The sequence below is a fragment of the Gracilinanus agilis genome, chromosome 4 (genome assembly GCF_016433145.1).
Source record: "Gracilinanus agilis isolate LMUSP501 chromosome 4, AgileGrace, whole genome shotgun sequence".
NCBI classification, from domain to species: Eukaryota; Metazoa; Chordata; class Mammalia; order Didelphimorphia; family Didelphidae; genus Gracilinanus; species Gracilinanus agilis.
In genome coordinates, this window is record NC_058133.1 from 294,870,075 (window position 1) to 294,887,083 (window position 17,009).

The window sequence follows — 17,009 nt, forward strand, 5'->3', positions numbered from 1 at the left end:
AACCCCCGCTCTCCCCCCACCCATGGCCAACGCACATTTCCACTGGTTGTAACATGTGTCCTTGTTCAGGGTCTATTTCCAAATTGTTGTTAGTTGCATTGGTGTGGTAGGTTCGAGTCCACATCCTCAATCATGTCTGCCTCAGCCCATGCATTCAAGCAATTGTTTATCTTATATGTTTCCTCTCCTGCAGTCCTTCCTTTGAACGTGGGTAGCATCTTCCATTTGTATATGTGTTAATTGCCTGCTAGACTATAAGGTCCCTGAAGGTAGAGATAGCATCTCATTCATTCATGTATAAACCATGACATATATTATAGTACTTTACCCAAAATAGGGGTTCAATAAACATTAGGGCAGCTAGGTGGTACAGCAGATAGAGTATCAAGTCTGAAGCCAGGAAGATGAGTCTTTCTGACTTCAAATCTGGCCTCAGACACTTACTAGCTATGTAACTGTGGGTAAGTCACCTTGTTTGCCTCAGTTTCCTCATCTGTAAAATGAGTTGGAGAAGGAAGTGGCAAACCACTGCAGTATCAATGCCAAAAAAAAAAAGCACAAAAAACCCAAATGAGGTCAGAAAGAGTTGAACACAACTAAAAAACAACCAAACAACAAAAAGTATTAGCTGCTTGAATATTTAACTCCCTGAAAGGATTCAATTACCCATGTGTTTATTATTTATTGAGCTTATAATAGGCCACATCCATTATAAATGTCAGTGGGAACATCTGAAGTATAAATTATGAATTTTCTGATAGCTTGACTGAATACTCAAAGAAAAGAGACCAGTGAAGACACAGAAGCAAAAATATAATGAGCACTCTTTGACTCATGCCTCCTTCATTAAGAGAAGATACAAAGTATAAGAGAGCTGAAAATGCCTTGTCAGATCTGCTGATGCTTGCTCCTTTTTACCAACATCCTTTTAGTCTTCCTAAGCTGAACCATTATCAGATAAATCATTCAAATCTTGGGCCCCAATTTTGCCACTAGAAAAGTCATGTCTCTGTTGTCAATGTTCTTCTCCTGGAAAGCTGAGTCACCACAGATGATTCATTTTTATTTTGCCTTAAAGTCTCCTTTTCACTATTTTTCTTACTCCAAATGTATCCTGTCATTTTTGTGTTTTGGCTTTGGTTGTGTACACTGTGTGCACATAAGATAAAGAAACAATAATAATAGCTCACACTTATGTAGTGCTTTAGCCTATAACCATAACATAGATCTAAGTCTGGAAAAGTCCTCAGAGGTCACATTTTATGCTTGAGGAAGATAAGACCTAGGAAGGTTACTAGCAAAGTTTTTCCAGATATCATCTTATCTTCATAAGAAAGACTCTTGCAAGCACCGACTGGACTTAAGGAAATCTTGCTCCAGAATCAATCTGTGTAAGTTCACATGAGGACTAAAAACTGGGAAACTATCGCTAATAACTTTACTCCAAAAGCCTGTGAATGAATGAATGAATGAATGATTGGGTGGGTGGATAGATGGATGACCATTTATTTTGCCAGGCACTGTGGAAAAAAATAGAAATATACTTTTTCCTACTCTTTTGGACACTTTTATCTGCTGCATCCAGAGACTGAAAATCAGAGTTCATTCAAGTTCCATGAACCAAAGCAGTGAAAAGGGAAGGATTTTTCTCTTCCCCCCTCTCTTTTGCCAATTGCTCTAAGAAATGGGACAGGGTGGGAGGAGGAAGATGTTTCTGTTCTGGGTTGTTGTTTTCCTCAATTTTGTGCCAAAGGTAAGCCTCATGGGAGTTTGAGCCAAGACAACCTTGGAGACAGGTTTGTAGGCAAGATGGTGCAGACAGATAGCCTGGCATGGAAGGAAGCCTTAAGAAGCCAGAATGTCTGGAACTTGAACCTGAGGGAGAATTTTGGACAAGAATTATGACTGACCTCCATGGAAACTGAACTAAACTATGAATCTAATCCCCTTCTCCTCCCCAAAGATTGAAGTGGTGCAAAGGGGAGGAGGTATAAATACAAAGGAGAGACAATGCCTTCCCTCAAGGAGCTTCCTTTGGGAAAGATAAACCATATAGCAAGACTGGTGGCAAGGAAAATATGGTGGAGATATAGGGCACTAGACTGACATGTCTTTTACAGGATTTGTGCCAAAAGCAATGTTATTAGGGATACAATAGGCTATTCTCTGGCAATTCCTTCAGTCTCCAACAGAACTAGCGGAGGCAATATCAAGAAGAGGGGAAAGAGCAGAGCAGCCATCCTGAAATCTCTTCCTCAAAGAAACTGAGTAGTTGCCTCATCTAGTTTATATCTGCCAGTCTTTCCCCAACAAAGCATTTTTTAATGCTGCTGTCAGGCTGATAATCTTCTCTGCCCCTCCCCGCCTCAAACCCTTACTTTCTGTCTTAGAATCAATACTGTGCACTGGTTCTAAGGCAGAAGAGGAGGAAGGGCTAGGCCAGTGATAGTGAATCTATGGCATGGGTGCCAAAGATGGCCAGCAGAGCATTCTCTGTGGGCACACGACCACCACTCCCTACCTCTCCCCTCCCCAAAGTTCTCAAAGAGAGGCAGAAGAACTCAGACAGAGCTGCTCCACTCCCCTTCTCCACCATGTCTGATGCCATTTTTTCACATTCCCTGCTCCTCTATCCAGCAGCCCAATGGGAGAGCTTTCTCCCTCCCCGGTGTGGTGTGGGGGCAGGGCCCAGCACTCCATCTCTAAAAGATTTGCTATCACTGGGCTAGGCAATGGGGCTTAAGCGATTTCTCCAGGGTCACACAGGGAAAAGAATGAGAACCCCTGACCCTTTTCAGTAAGATCCCAGATGAAAGTGCTCACCAGTATTTAGTCAAAGAAAGTGATTAATCTGGGATAATGGTTGATCTGTACAATTACATTAAGATTATTCTATTAAGCTAAGGATATATATATATACATATATATATATACATACACACACATATGTATGTATATATATTTGGTTATTTTTTTCTTTTACTCTAACTCTCTATAAACTAGCATTTTACAGTAGGGTGTGATTAATCAAGTAATCAGAAAGCTTATCAATATATGATATGTCTGGATGAAGAGTGGAGGGGGCCTTGGAGATGTGTTGTCCAGTTGTCCCAGGATCACTGGCATAAAGGACACATGGGGTGGGGGGAGTAGTGGTGACCTCACAACTCTCTCATAACCAATCAAGAAGCTGAGATAGAAAGGTAGAAAGATGTCTGGAGCCAATAGAAGAGATATCTGGTCTCTGAATAGGAGAGATGTTTTGAGGAGATGCTAAGAGACATCGTAGGGTATATAAGCAATGGAAAAACCCTCATTCAATTGTCTTAGGTTGGGAGGAAGACTTAATGACCCAGCTTTGCTGAGGGACACCAGTGTCTCTCAATAAACCTATTATTGGCTTGGAGCTTTGCCTCTGTTTTCTTTCAGATTGACTAAAATATTCACCATAACAACTAGGGAGTATCTGAGGCCAAATTTGAGCCCCTAGTGGCCCCCTAACAATCTTCTTAAGACATTGTTTTCACCATGCCATTCTCCTACTCAAAAGCATCCACTATATCTCTATTACCTAAAGAAGAGAATCCAAACTCTGTAACCTAGCTTTCAAGTTCCTCCATGATCTGACCCAACCAATCTTATTTCTCATAACATCAGCTAATATTTATATGACTCTTTAAAGTTTATAAAACATTTAACATTTGATTCTCACAACAAACTTGTGAGGAAGGTGCTATTATCATCTAATTGCATGAAAGCCACAACTGCCAAACTATTCTGTTCAGAGACCATACCTCATGTTTTGCCAACCTGTGAACCTTTGCTCACTTAGTTTCTCCAATTTAATGAATCTCTTTCTTCTGACTAAGCTAAACATAGTCATTCTTCAAGGCCCAGCTGGAATTATATCTACTTTGCCAAGATTTTCCTGGCATTCTAACTGAAAATGACCTCCTTCTTTCTTTTGAGCTCCTGTAGTATTTGACATATTTTTTGATAGTATACTGCACTAAAATATTTTTTGTTCCATCCTCCTTATTTGATTCCTAGGCTAATTCCCCATTGTTGAACTGACTATAAGCTCCTCAAGGGCAGGTTGAGGCAGTTATATTAATTTCTTTGTGTCTCCTTTACCACCTAGTCCTAGACCAATGAGCTACACAAAGAAAAATCTTAAAAGGTTTGTTAAATTGAATTATGCTATACTATTCATATCTCACTTATTTAGTGCCTTGTAGCTATTTCCCAGTTAATTCTTCAACACCATGTATGTCAAATCTTCCCAACAGATAATGAAACTAAAGAAAAGAGATTATGAATTTATGTCTATTATTTCTCCTTTTATGTCTAGTTTTTGTGTCTTGCAAGTAGTAGGATAATAAGCTTAGGGTTAAAAGAGATCTCAGAATCCATCAAATTCAACCCCTTTATTGTAAAGATGAGGAAGCCAAGGCCTACAGATAGTAAGTAACTTGCCAGAGGGTCACAAAGGTAGAACTCATCAGAAGCAAGATTTAAATCCAGATTCGCTGATTCCAAAACCAGTGTTCTTTTCATGATACTGCAGGTTCCACAAATATTTTTAATTAATTGGTAGTTATAGTATTCCCAGATTCCAGGGCCTAAATCCAGGTACAATAAGGCAGGAGAGTGTTCTTAACCTGGCTCCAAGAACAAAGAACTGTAGATAGATTTCATGAAGTCCATGAACTCGGATTGGGGGGGAGGGGGGAATAGTTCTTTATTTTCACTAAGCTCTGACAGAAATTTAGCGTTTCCTTTATTCTGCATTTTTTAAAATTATTTTTATGTCAAGAGGCTTCCCTAGATAGTTAAAGGGATCTATGACACAAGAAATATTTAGATCACTTACATAAGAACTCCCAAGATCTTTCAGTGCAGATGTATATCTCACTGCCAGTCCTCCACTGGCATAAACTCAAGTCCTTTCACCTTTGTTAAGTGGTAGATAGTATGTGTGAGAGTATATGTTGATAAAAAGGAAATCAAAAGACTCTAGATGGCAGTGAAGATCTCCTTTTAAAATCTTATTTCGAATCGCCAGAGTAGAAAGACAAAAATAAGAAAAGACTAGAAAGGACAAGATTATCAAAAGATATTTCCTTGTACAATAAGGGTTAAAGCTTCACTGATGGCTTTCATTCTACATTCTGCTCTCACTAGGATTCTACTTTGTGAACAGCCCTGTGCTCTTAGGATCAAAAGATTTAGAGCACGAAAGGGCCTTAGAGGTCATCTAATCCAACCCCTACACTTAACAAGTAAGTCCCAGAGAGGTAAGCAACCTGCCCAAGGTCTGACCAGAAGTAAGGAACAATAGTAGTTTTAAAAATAAATGGCTCTTTCCACTATAGGACACAGTCTCTTCTCTTTTCTTTTGAAAACATCTATGCTTTTGAAAGAATGGATTGCCCTTTGATAATAAAGCCTCTTTCAACTGAGAAAGATTTCTCTCTAAAAGATAATTCAATAAATGGAGCCACACCCGATACAAGGAAGCCCTAGAAGGAAATCAAGTATTTACTTCTTTGTGGAATAAATAGCCTATGATTTTTTAAAACTTTCCCGGAAGGATGTCATGGAAATTAGCCTTTTTGAGGGCAAGATTAGCACTTTGAGGGCAAAAACCAGTCTAGACTTGGTTTTAATTCCATAGATAGGCAGACATACTAGAATGCTATCATCAAAATTCAACCAATAGGAGAAAGCACTCCAGACAGAAACCATCAGGATGCAACCGGTGTAAAATTAGGAATGGTACATGAGACTGATACTCATGACTATAATCTCAATAAGCTAAGTAGTTCATAAAAACTTTAAAGGTCTAAGACTCTAAAGAACTTCTCAGAATTCAAAGTAGTGTGGGATGTCTTGGTTAATCAACTAAAGATTGGGTTAGGGTTAGATTTATGATTTGACTGATATAAGGAACTCTCTGGTAAGGAAACTCCTTCCATCTGCACAGGTGAACACTTTTTCTACTATTTGCAGTCTTAGTTTCCTATAGCAAAGGATCTCAATCTTTTTGCCCTCAGGACCCCATTATACTCTTAAAATTTATTGAGGACCCCAAAGAGCTTCTGTTTATGTGGGTAATGCATGATCTAGAGATATACTAGAGTCAATTCTAATCAGCTTGCCCCATTAATGAAATTTCAACATAAATATTTACGCTTCAACAATCTGCAAACACTACAAATCAAGGCTTGATTTACTATTTATTTAATTGTCTTGACTTAAGAAAGTGATAATTAAAATGTTAAAAATGTAGGTCAACACTGCTGAGTTTGTACGCCAAAGAGATAATAAGGAAAAAAACACTTGTTCAAAAATATTTATAGCCGTGTTCTTTGTGGTAGCAAAAAATTGGTAAATGAGGGAGTGTCCATCAATTGGGGAAGGGCTGAACAAATTGTGGTATCTGTTGGTAATGGAATACTATTATGCTAAAAGGAATAATGAACTGGAGGGATTCCATGTGAACTAGAACAACCTCCAGGAATTGATGCAGAGTGAAAGGAGAAGAACCAGGAAAACAATGTACACAGAAACAGATACACTGTGGCACAATCGAATGTAATAGACTTTCATACTAGCAACAATGCAATGATCTAAGACAATTCTGAGGGACTTGTGAAAAAGAATGGTTTCCACATCCAGAGAAGGAACTGTGGAAACAGAAATGCATTAGAAAAATATGTGATCAATCATGTGATGTGATAGGGATATGATTGGGGTTTTGATGTTAAAAGATTGCACTACTGCAAATACAAATAACAGGGAAATAGGTTTTGAACAATGCTATATGTGTAACCCAGTGAAACTATTTGTCAGATTTGGGAGGGGGGAGAAAAGAACGGAAGAGGGGGATCATGAATCATGTAACCATGGGAAAATGTTCTAAATTTAAAAAAAAATTTTTTTTAATGTAGGTCAAACTTAAAAGTATGTCTTGAGTTATTTTTTTTTCTCCAGAGAGCTAGCTGTTAAAACTCTGGATATTTATTGATATTTATGTCATATTAGAAATTGAAATTGATAGCAATTTAAAATATTTTAAATCATTTAAATCACTAATCCAATTACATATTAATATCAATAATATATTCTATGAAAAGTAACTATTCTCCAAAGCAAAACATTTCACTGAAAAAAAGTGATATTATTTTACATATTTTTGCAAATCTCTTTAATGTTTGGCTTAATAGAAGATAGCTGTTTGCTTCTGTCTTTAACATGCTAGGTTATATTGTTTTGGTTAAAGTGTATGAAGAAAATCCTGCCTCACAAAAAACATAGTTGAAATGGGAGGATTAATTTAATAGACAAATAACAAACAAACAATATTATTGTGAAAATCGTTTTGATTTCAAGGCCCTCTTACCAGCCTTGGAGAGACTATACTGTGAGAACGACTGGCCCAAAGCATGGAAGTGTTAAATGATCTGCCCAGGGTCATAAAACCAGTATGTGTCCAAGTACCACTTGAATATGAGTCTTTCTGGTTCCCAGGTCAGCTTTATCCTCTCTCTTTTTTTCCAACTAAAGCTAATGAATTATCAGAGATGTCTAAGTCCCTATCATAAATGCATTTACAAACACATACTTCTATTAAATCTCATAAACCTGTAGAGTATATGAAAGATCAAGTGATTCTGTTTGAGAAATAAATACTCTTTGTTTCTGGTCCACATGGTCATGATGAAAAAAGGGAAGAAAAGAAAAGTAGATTCAAAGAGACATTTTTCCAGCTGCCTGTTTTTTCCTCTTTCCAATAGACATAAAATTTTATTTTCTTTGGAAAAAATAATGCTATGACTCAGACACCAGTAATCATTCCAGGCCATTGCTGTATTTGGAATTTAAAATGATTTAATTGTCTCATCAAGTCATTGACACACCATTAGGTTAGCATGATTCATGAATGATGATAATAACCCAACCTCTACAGAACCACAAAAAACTTCAAATTTTTAAAAAAAACCTTTTCAAAGTTACCGTCATGATAAAATACTAAATAAAAACACAGACGTTTCATTTTCAAACTTTTCCAGAGCTATTTTTCCCCAATTCTTAAGTGCCAAGGAAACAAACTCATTATCACTAAGCATGCCCTGCAAGGCTGTGTGACCATGTCTGACATTATTTTTAAACATTCTAAATAAAAACAAGACGTGATTAGATAGTGAATTTCACATTTTCTTAAAAGATGATTTATACTCACAGGTTTTCTAGTTGAAGGAACTTGAACTGAGTGGTAAAATTCTGGCTGAACTCGGCTGCTTTTCTTGAGTTTTCTTTTTCTTACTGAAGTTTCTTGTTCACTCTGATGATGTACTTCTGCTAATGGTTCAGTTTCTTCTAGACGGGCTGCTACCCTTCTTCTAGTATGGCGAGGACTTGCTCTAAATCCCTATGGGTAACAAAATTAAAACCCAACATGTGTATTATTAATGTGGAAATTACCAAAGAATAGTTATACAAAAAGACATAGAAGTGATCATTCAGGCTTAATGAGCAGGTTTCTATTTCCATAGTGGGCATCTAAAAGAGGCGACCCACATGGTGCAATGGATGAACTCTAGATTGGGAGTCAGAAAGGCCTGAATTCAAATACCACCTCAGATGTTTATTAGTTGTTTGACCCTGAATAAATCCCTTAACCTCTCTGAGCCTTGATTTTCTCATCCATAATATGGGGATGATAATAATGGCCCCCACTTCAGAGCTTTTTTTGGAAGATCAAATGAGACATATTTTGTGAAGTGCTAGGCAAACTTTAAAATGATCTTATTAAAAGAAAGCTCAGTGTCCAAAATGGCCTGGTTTCTTGGAAATAGTCACACTGATACCATCCTCTTGTTGTTTAGTTGTTTTTCAGTCTTGTCTGACTCTTCTTGATCCCATATAGGGTTTTCTTGGCAGAAAGAAATTTTTTTTAACATTTTTTCTTCTGTCTTATTATTTCCAAGGCAGAAAAAAGTAAGGACTAGGCAATGGGAGTTAAAAGATTTGCCTAGGATTACAAGACTAGGAAATGTCTGAGGCCAAATTTGAACCCAAGATCTCCCAAATCCAAGCCTGGTTCTCAATCCACTGAGCCACCTAGCTGCCCCTTTAACATTTTGTTTTTAAACCCTTACCTTCCATCTTAGAATCAATACTTCTTTTTTTCTTTCCTTGCCATTTCCTTCTCTAGCTCATTTCATAGAAGAGGTAATTGAGGCAAATAGAGTTAAGTCATTTGCCCAAGATCACACAGCTAGTAAGTGTCTGGGGTCAGTTTTGAACTTAATTGCCAGTAATTTACCTAGATGGTCCCAAAGGGCCCCTTGGCTTTTCTTATCTTTAATGGGGCTAATCACTCCCATAAATTCATTCACATTAAGTTGTAAAAGACTGACAAGATATCTGGATTTCTTCTTTAAACTTTTTTTTAAATTCAAGAATATTTTCAAGTTTTTTGTACTGTATTTCTTTAAAAATGTGATATCAACAGCAGCCAAATAATTGCTAAATCTAACGTATATTATCTTCTTCAGAATAACAAGTCTGTGACAAAATGCACACTACTCATATGTTTAACAATAAACATCAGCAAAATAATTTCTTGATAAGAATCACTCTATAAATGTTCTTGTATATATATTTTAGAGAGAAGGGTTGAATCCCTACTTCTTGTTCATTTTAGCAAATCAGTATTCTATACTAAATAACAGAAAGTTAAAATTTCAAAAACTAAGTTATTTGCAAATAATATTTTTTCCCATTTAGCACTATGGTTCATTACCTATGGAAAGCACTGTAGTGAACTCTTAAAGGAAAACCTAAAAACTCAAAAAATCCAAGTGAGACTGTCAGAATAGGACTAGCAGTAAGTAATTGGGCCAAAACTCTCTTCTTCCCCTGAGCAAACATTGTTGAGTTTAAATATCAACTACCCTTGACTTCACCTGGGCACTTTGCTCTCATCCCACAATTCAGAGTCCTGCTAGATTCAGATAAGAACCCCATAAAAGCCCACCAAACTTTACTGTTTGGAGAGAAGGTATCCTATTGCACCCCAGGGTCCAACAGCCCTGATCTATTTCAGTCATTCTCCTTGATTGCCCTTCTTTTTATATATCTCTCAATAAAGCTGGCTTGCTTTACCATTGTTGTGAGCTCGGTTTCCCTCTACTGGGTTTTTTAATATTCTGAACCTTCATCAGTCGGTGTTAAGACACCTAACTAGTTTTATATAAAATCACCTAATTCTGAGGCTATCCAGATAATTAATTTACTTGAATGTTCATTATAAGTATTATGTTCACTATGTATAGCAGGAGTTTTTACCTTTCAGTGTCATAGATTCCTTTAGAAGTCTGGTGAAGCCCACAGATTTTTTTTTTATAAAATAATATTTTAAATGCATAAAATGAAGTATCAAGGATTACAAAAGAAATTAATTATATTGAAATACAGCCATGAAATTTTTTAAGTTCATAGACCCCAGATAAAGAACCCCTGGTGAAAAGAAATTTGATTTTTTAGGTCTTATATTCATCTGCAAAAAAAAAATTATGAAATCATTGCATTTTTAAATTAAATTTATGTTTATCTTAAAATACCCAGGTAACTCCATCTTTTCCCTACCTCCTGTTTTTTTTTAAACCTTTACCTTCTGTCTTAGAACCAGTACTATGTATTGGCAGAAGAGCAGTAAGGGCTAGGCAATTGGGTTTAAGCGACTTGCCCAGAGTCACACAGGTAGGAAGTGTCTGAGGCCAGATTTGAACCTGAGTTCCCATCTCTAGGCCTGGCTCTCAATCCACAGAGCCACCCAGCTGCTCCTCTTTCATTTTTTATTGCAATGTTAGATTTGTGTGCAATGACATAATTAGGGTATATCATTATTGTAAATTAAAAGTTGCATATGGTAAGATATTGCAATTACTGTACTTTTTTAAAAATTACCTTCCATTTAGAATCAATACTGTTTGTTTGTTCCAAGGCAGAAGAGCAAGAAGGGCTAGACAATATAGGTTAAGTGACTTGCCCAGGATCACACAGTTAGGAAGTAGTGTCCGAGGCAGATTTGAATTCAGGACCTCCTGTCTCAAGGCTTGGCACATAATCCACAGAGCCAACTGGCCACTTTGAATTACTGTATATATTTAACTGAATGATTTAGTCTCTTCTTCAAAGCAAGCATGAATAAAATTATGCTAAACATTTTTAAAAGGCTAACAAAGCTTTATTTGTTACTTCTGCTAGGAGCACTTGGTATTTTAACAGGTGTCTTAAGCCAAAAGAATTTATCAAATGATGGAATTTCTGACACAACTACCTGAGTACAAGAGGAGCCCCTGGGGCTCCTCTTACACTTAGCCCTATTACACTTAGAAGACTGGTTCTGAACCAAATATTTACTAATATCACGTAAAAAGGAGTCATTACTTTAGATAAGAAGTGGTTTACAATCCTATTCCTATTTCTCTTTATTCTACACATTCAGTATGTAGAAACTCTTGCATGTGACAAAGACTGACTACATCCCAAAAAATGGCCCAGAGCACCTGGGGAGGTAAGGAGAGTGTAAGTCTTGGGAGGGGGTTCTATTTTAACTTAAAAGGCTTCAAACCCTGATAAACGAGGGGCTGTCTTTGTGTCTAGAGTCTGAGATCAGCCTGGCTAAATTCAATAGAAGCTGGTCAAAGGGGACAAGTTTTTTGGCCACCATAGCTTTCAAAGACTATCTCCTAAGCCAAAGAGGGGTTGTGATCTGTGCCATTCAAGGGAGGCCCCACTTTGATGAAATTACAAATCTTTGAAGGATGAAGGGGCTCCTACCAGTTCATAAAGACTAAAGCAAAACAGAAAGGAAGAGAATATCCTGGCGGTTGCTATGGAAACTCAACAAAGTGCAATATGTTACTCGTATTAAAACCTCATAACAGTCTTCACCTCACCAAAATGACTGTCGATTTTTGATATAAAAAGACCACCACGGGCTGGGGGAAATTCAAATAAGGTTCAATGGTCTTTTTCTTTACATGTATATAATGTTTTATCGGTAGTAAAAGTAAAGAATATTTTAAACTCACTAGGATGTTAATGAGGGTTGGGGGTAAGACAGTTGTAGTTCTTTTCTTTTCTTTTTTTTTAAATGAGGCAAAAAAAAACCTAGTAAGTCTATAGACAGAATCAGAAATAAAAGAAACTTCCCTCAGCACAATGAAAATATGAAAAATTGTTAGCCAAATATAAAATTTGCTACAATGGCAATAGGAAAAATATAAAAACTAAGAACAAGTCATAATTTCATTTTTTTAATTAAAAGTGCTTTTATGTATTAAAATGTTAAATTTCATTAATAACCAACCAATGAATGTTACAATGCTTCATAAATAGATTTTATTTAGGGATGGGGAGGGGACAGCTGGGTAGCTCAGTGGATTGAGAGCCAAGCCTAGAGATGGGAGGTCCTAGGTTCAAATCTGTTCTAAGATACTTCCCAGCTGTGTGACCCCCACTGCCCAGCCCTTACCACTCTTCTGCCTTGGAACTAATGCATAATATTGATTCTAAGGTGGAAGGTAAAAAATAGATTTGACTTTTTTTTCCTCAAAAGCTACAGGCAGGTTTATTGAAAAGAGTAGTTCCTTGGTTTTCTTTAAAACTCAGCTCAAGCACCAGTTTCTATAGAAAATCTTTCCTGAGCCCCAAAGCTGCCAGGACCTTTCCCAGGGATTTTGGGGGGAGGGACAGTCTTTCTAGCCCATTACTATTAGACACATGGGAGATATTTAATAAATGCAGATTGATTAAATTTGGAGAGAAATAACTTGTTTTTAAATCCTGGCTTTCTTATTAATCTACTACCAAAGGTATAACCTAGAGACCTACATATAACCTATAATATTTCCTTTCAAAGTTTCAAAGGTCTCCAAATTTAGATCAGGAGTTCTTAACTTTTTTTGTGTCACGGAGCCCTTGGCCATCTGGTGAAACTTATGGCTCCCTTCTCAAAATAATATTTTTAAATGCATAAAATAATATATACAGGATTACAAGTGAAACCAATCATATGGAAATTCTATAGATAGATAGATAGATTAATAGATTGATAGATAGATAGATAATTTATATCTAAATATATTGCATATGTACTCAGGTCACTGGGATACTGAGTATCAAAGACAGGTTTTGAACCTAGCGTCTTTGACTACAAAGCCAGTGATCATTCACCTAGTTTAATAGAAGGAATAAATAAACTGCTTATATTATATTGGCATAAGATGAGCAAAATCTCAATAAGACCAGAAATTATATGTATAATTCATATTTAGTAAAAATTCATTTTAATTATCATAGTGTCATCAGTTAACACTTAAATGTTTCACGTGATTTTGACTTGTGCAAGGGAGATATCTTGTAAGAGGAGAATCCTTATAGGAATCTTTTGTTCTATTAAATAAAATCTTTTTTTTTCTAATAAGCAACAAATAAGCACAATGAGATCATACATCTTCTGCTCCTCATGGTGTGACTGGGAAGAGTTAGTCCCTCCAGAGAATATGGTTTCTGAATATTAGCTTTATCCCTTTTTCATACCTTCATCCTATGTGTATGTGTGAATTGTTCTCATATTTTGTAGAAATGAGAACACACATAAAAGGACTGTGATTATTGGTAACTAAGATATGTATGAACTGATGCAGAGTACGAGAGAGCTGATGAACTCACTGTAGATGGAAGTACATTTTCCTTTTTCTTTTTTTTTGAGAGGAGATATTGTGCTAAGCACTTTATCATTATTATCACATTTGATCCTCTTTAACAACCCTAGAGATCAGTGTTACTATTATCTCCATTTTCCATGAGGAAACTGAAGCAAATAGGGTTAAGAGACTTGCACAGGGGTCCTGCAGCTTATAACTGTCTGAGGCCAGATCTGAACACAAAAAAGTGAATCTTGCTGGCTCCAGCCCCAGCACTCTATCCACTACACCACCTAGTTGCCCCACCTCCTATCCACTAACAACCTTGATGCCACCTATAGGTGTCCCTTAGCTTTGAAAGATGATTTTTGTCTTATCTTGCCAAAGCCAGGGCTCTACTTCCCAATCAATCTGTGCCCTATATTTAGGCCACTCATCCCTCCTCTATCGCCTTTCTAGTTCCCCTTTATATGTTGTCTTCCCCATTATACTGTATGTTATTTAAAGGCAGAGATTGTCTTCTTTGATTGTGTTTGTATTCCCAGCACTTAGAAAACTGCCTGGAACATGGTAAGCACTTAATATGTTTTATCTATTTATCTATCTCTACATATTATCTTCCACCATCCCCATTAGAATATAAAAGTCTTTAAGGACTGAGACTATCTCATTTTGTCAATATATTCCTAGCACCTAGCACAGTACCTGGTACATAATTGACATTTAATAAATGTGTCATCAATTAATTTATTAATCCCCCATAGATGCAGGTCTTCCAGATTTGAGTATGACATTCTGCTAACATTCAAGCCCCAAAAGATTGCAGAGCCTCCTAAACAAGACAGCCCAACAATCAAAAAAAGCTCACCCTTAACAATGCATACTGGAAAAAAATCATAAAAAAATTGTTTTAATTTTTTAAAATGGCTGTTTCCATGATCATGATATGCAATTTGCTGTACATCCTATAGAGCTGGTCCACAGATATGTAGATGAACACTGAACGATGAACTGGTCCCACATGTAAGAAGGCAATAGGAGGGAAATGGGCAGGATTACATTAGAAAATTGTGCAATTTTTCATGTGGCAAAAGATCCTAGTTCAAGTCTAGCCTCAGATACTTACTAGCTGAGTGATCCAGGGCAAGTCACTTAAGCCTGATTGCCTCAGTTTTCTCCTCTATAAACATGAGCTGAAGAAGGAAATGGCAGACCACTCTAACATCTTTGTCAAAAAAAACAAAACAAAACAAAACAAAAAAAAACGGGGACAGCTGGGTAGTTCAGTGGTTTGAGAGTCAGGCCTAGAGACGGGAGGTACTAGGTTCAAATCTGGCCTCAGACAGTTCCTAGCTGTGTGACCCTGGGCAAGTCACTTGACCCCCTTACCACTCTTCCACCAAGGAACCAATACACAGAAGTTAAGGGTTTAAAAAAAAAAGTTATGAGTTACCTGAAGCAACAGAGAAACATATGAAAGGTACAAGTATATTATTAACGATGAATTATGCAGGGGGGAGTGGCACAAAAGATATCACCAAAGAGATGTTTAATTGGAAAAGGAAGTGAGTTGGTCTTGTACTGAGTTAAAGATCATGAATGGATGATCCCATTGGTATCCTCTAGAATGCCGAGTGATCTAGAAGATCTACCCAGCCCATTGGGTGGACCCTGCAAAAAATTCATTGAAGGAAATAGATGAGTCAACTAGAACAGGCAGGCATAGATAGGCTGTATCTCTGGAGGAAGTATTTACATTGATGACAGCATAGATCCATTAAAGTAGCTAAGCATAGGTCAATTTGTATTTCATATGATTCAACAAATATGTTGTTTGCTGTATGGCTGAGTCTTAGAATACCACTGTCTTCAAAGAATTAGTTACAAGTTACCCAAAGGGCAGTGAAGAGATGTATCATGGATGTAAGCAGGCTGTAATACATTTCCATTAAAAAAAATTTTTTTTAAAGAAGCCTCCAGTGTGTTTGGTAGTTTCACTATAAAGATTTTACAGAAAACTCAACTAGAATTGTACAGAATGAAAAGGGATGAATGGGTTAAGAGCTAGAGGGAGTACCCCGCATCAACACAAATTCTTCCTAGTATAAATCTATCAAACTATCCTGCCTCTGTCTGAAACAGTTTGGTTATTTCTCTTTGGTTCAATTATATACTTAGGTAGCAGACTTTTATCAGCATTTTAAATTTTTCAGATATTAGAAAAAGAATCATAAAATTTCATGAATAATTTAAACATAATGTAAGAGTTCTCCCTGATGAAATATTTTTTCATTATCTATATGTTTCAAAATATCAGTAGCCATCTTCAAATGCAGCTAGATCTTACTACATTTAAATCATTAATTGAAACAATAATATCTCGATACTTTTTGTATCAAAGAACTGATATTAAAACATTGACTCTGCAGCAATAAATTAAACAGCTTTAATTAAGTAACTTTAACTCAATTCATGGAGGTGGAGAAGGGCTTGATTTTCATTTTTTAGTAGAAGATGATCTAGAGCAGTGGTTCCCAAACTTTTTTGGCCTACTGCCCCCTTTCCAGAAAAAATATTACTTAGCCCACTGGAAATTATTTTTTTTAATTTTAATAGCAATTACTAGGAAAGATAAATGCACCTGTGGCCATCACCACTCCTCTGGATCGCTGCAGCACCCACCAGGGAGTGGTAGCGCCCACTTTGGGAATCACTGATTTAGAGGGTAAGACTTATCTAGTTCAATTCTTGATAGATGTTCAAATAAGGTTTTAAAAACTATGGATATGAGGAAATCAAAGCAATTTAAGTTAATCCCCATCATTAATTTAAAGATGAATTGGTGACATTTACACCATGTCATCATGTTGAAATGTTTGGCTTTTCTTGTTCCCTTCAGCTAATTCAAAACACACTTATCAGCCTCCTACCCTTTATTAAATGTTAATGATTTGGTCACTAGTTTGTTTGAGGCGAAGGAGGTGAAGAGAAAAAACTCTTGCCCAGAGCAGCACAAAGTAGAAATACTGAATTTGACGTTATAGGATCTGGGTTCAAATTCTAATTCTGCTACTTACTACCTCTGAGACCCTAAGCAAGGCACCAAGCCTCTCTGAGGCTATTTTTTTCATCTGTAAAATGAGGACACTTGGACTATGTTCTCTGAGGTCTTTTTTGGTCCTTATCTCTGAGAAACAATCTAAATGAGCTCCATAAAAAAAAAAAAAAAAAAAAAAAAAAAAAAAAAAAAAGATGAATCTGTCAATAGTCAAAATTGATCTGAGA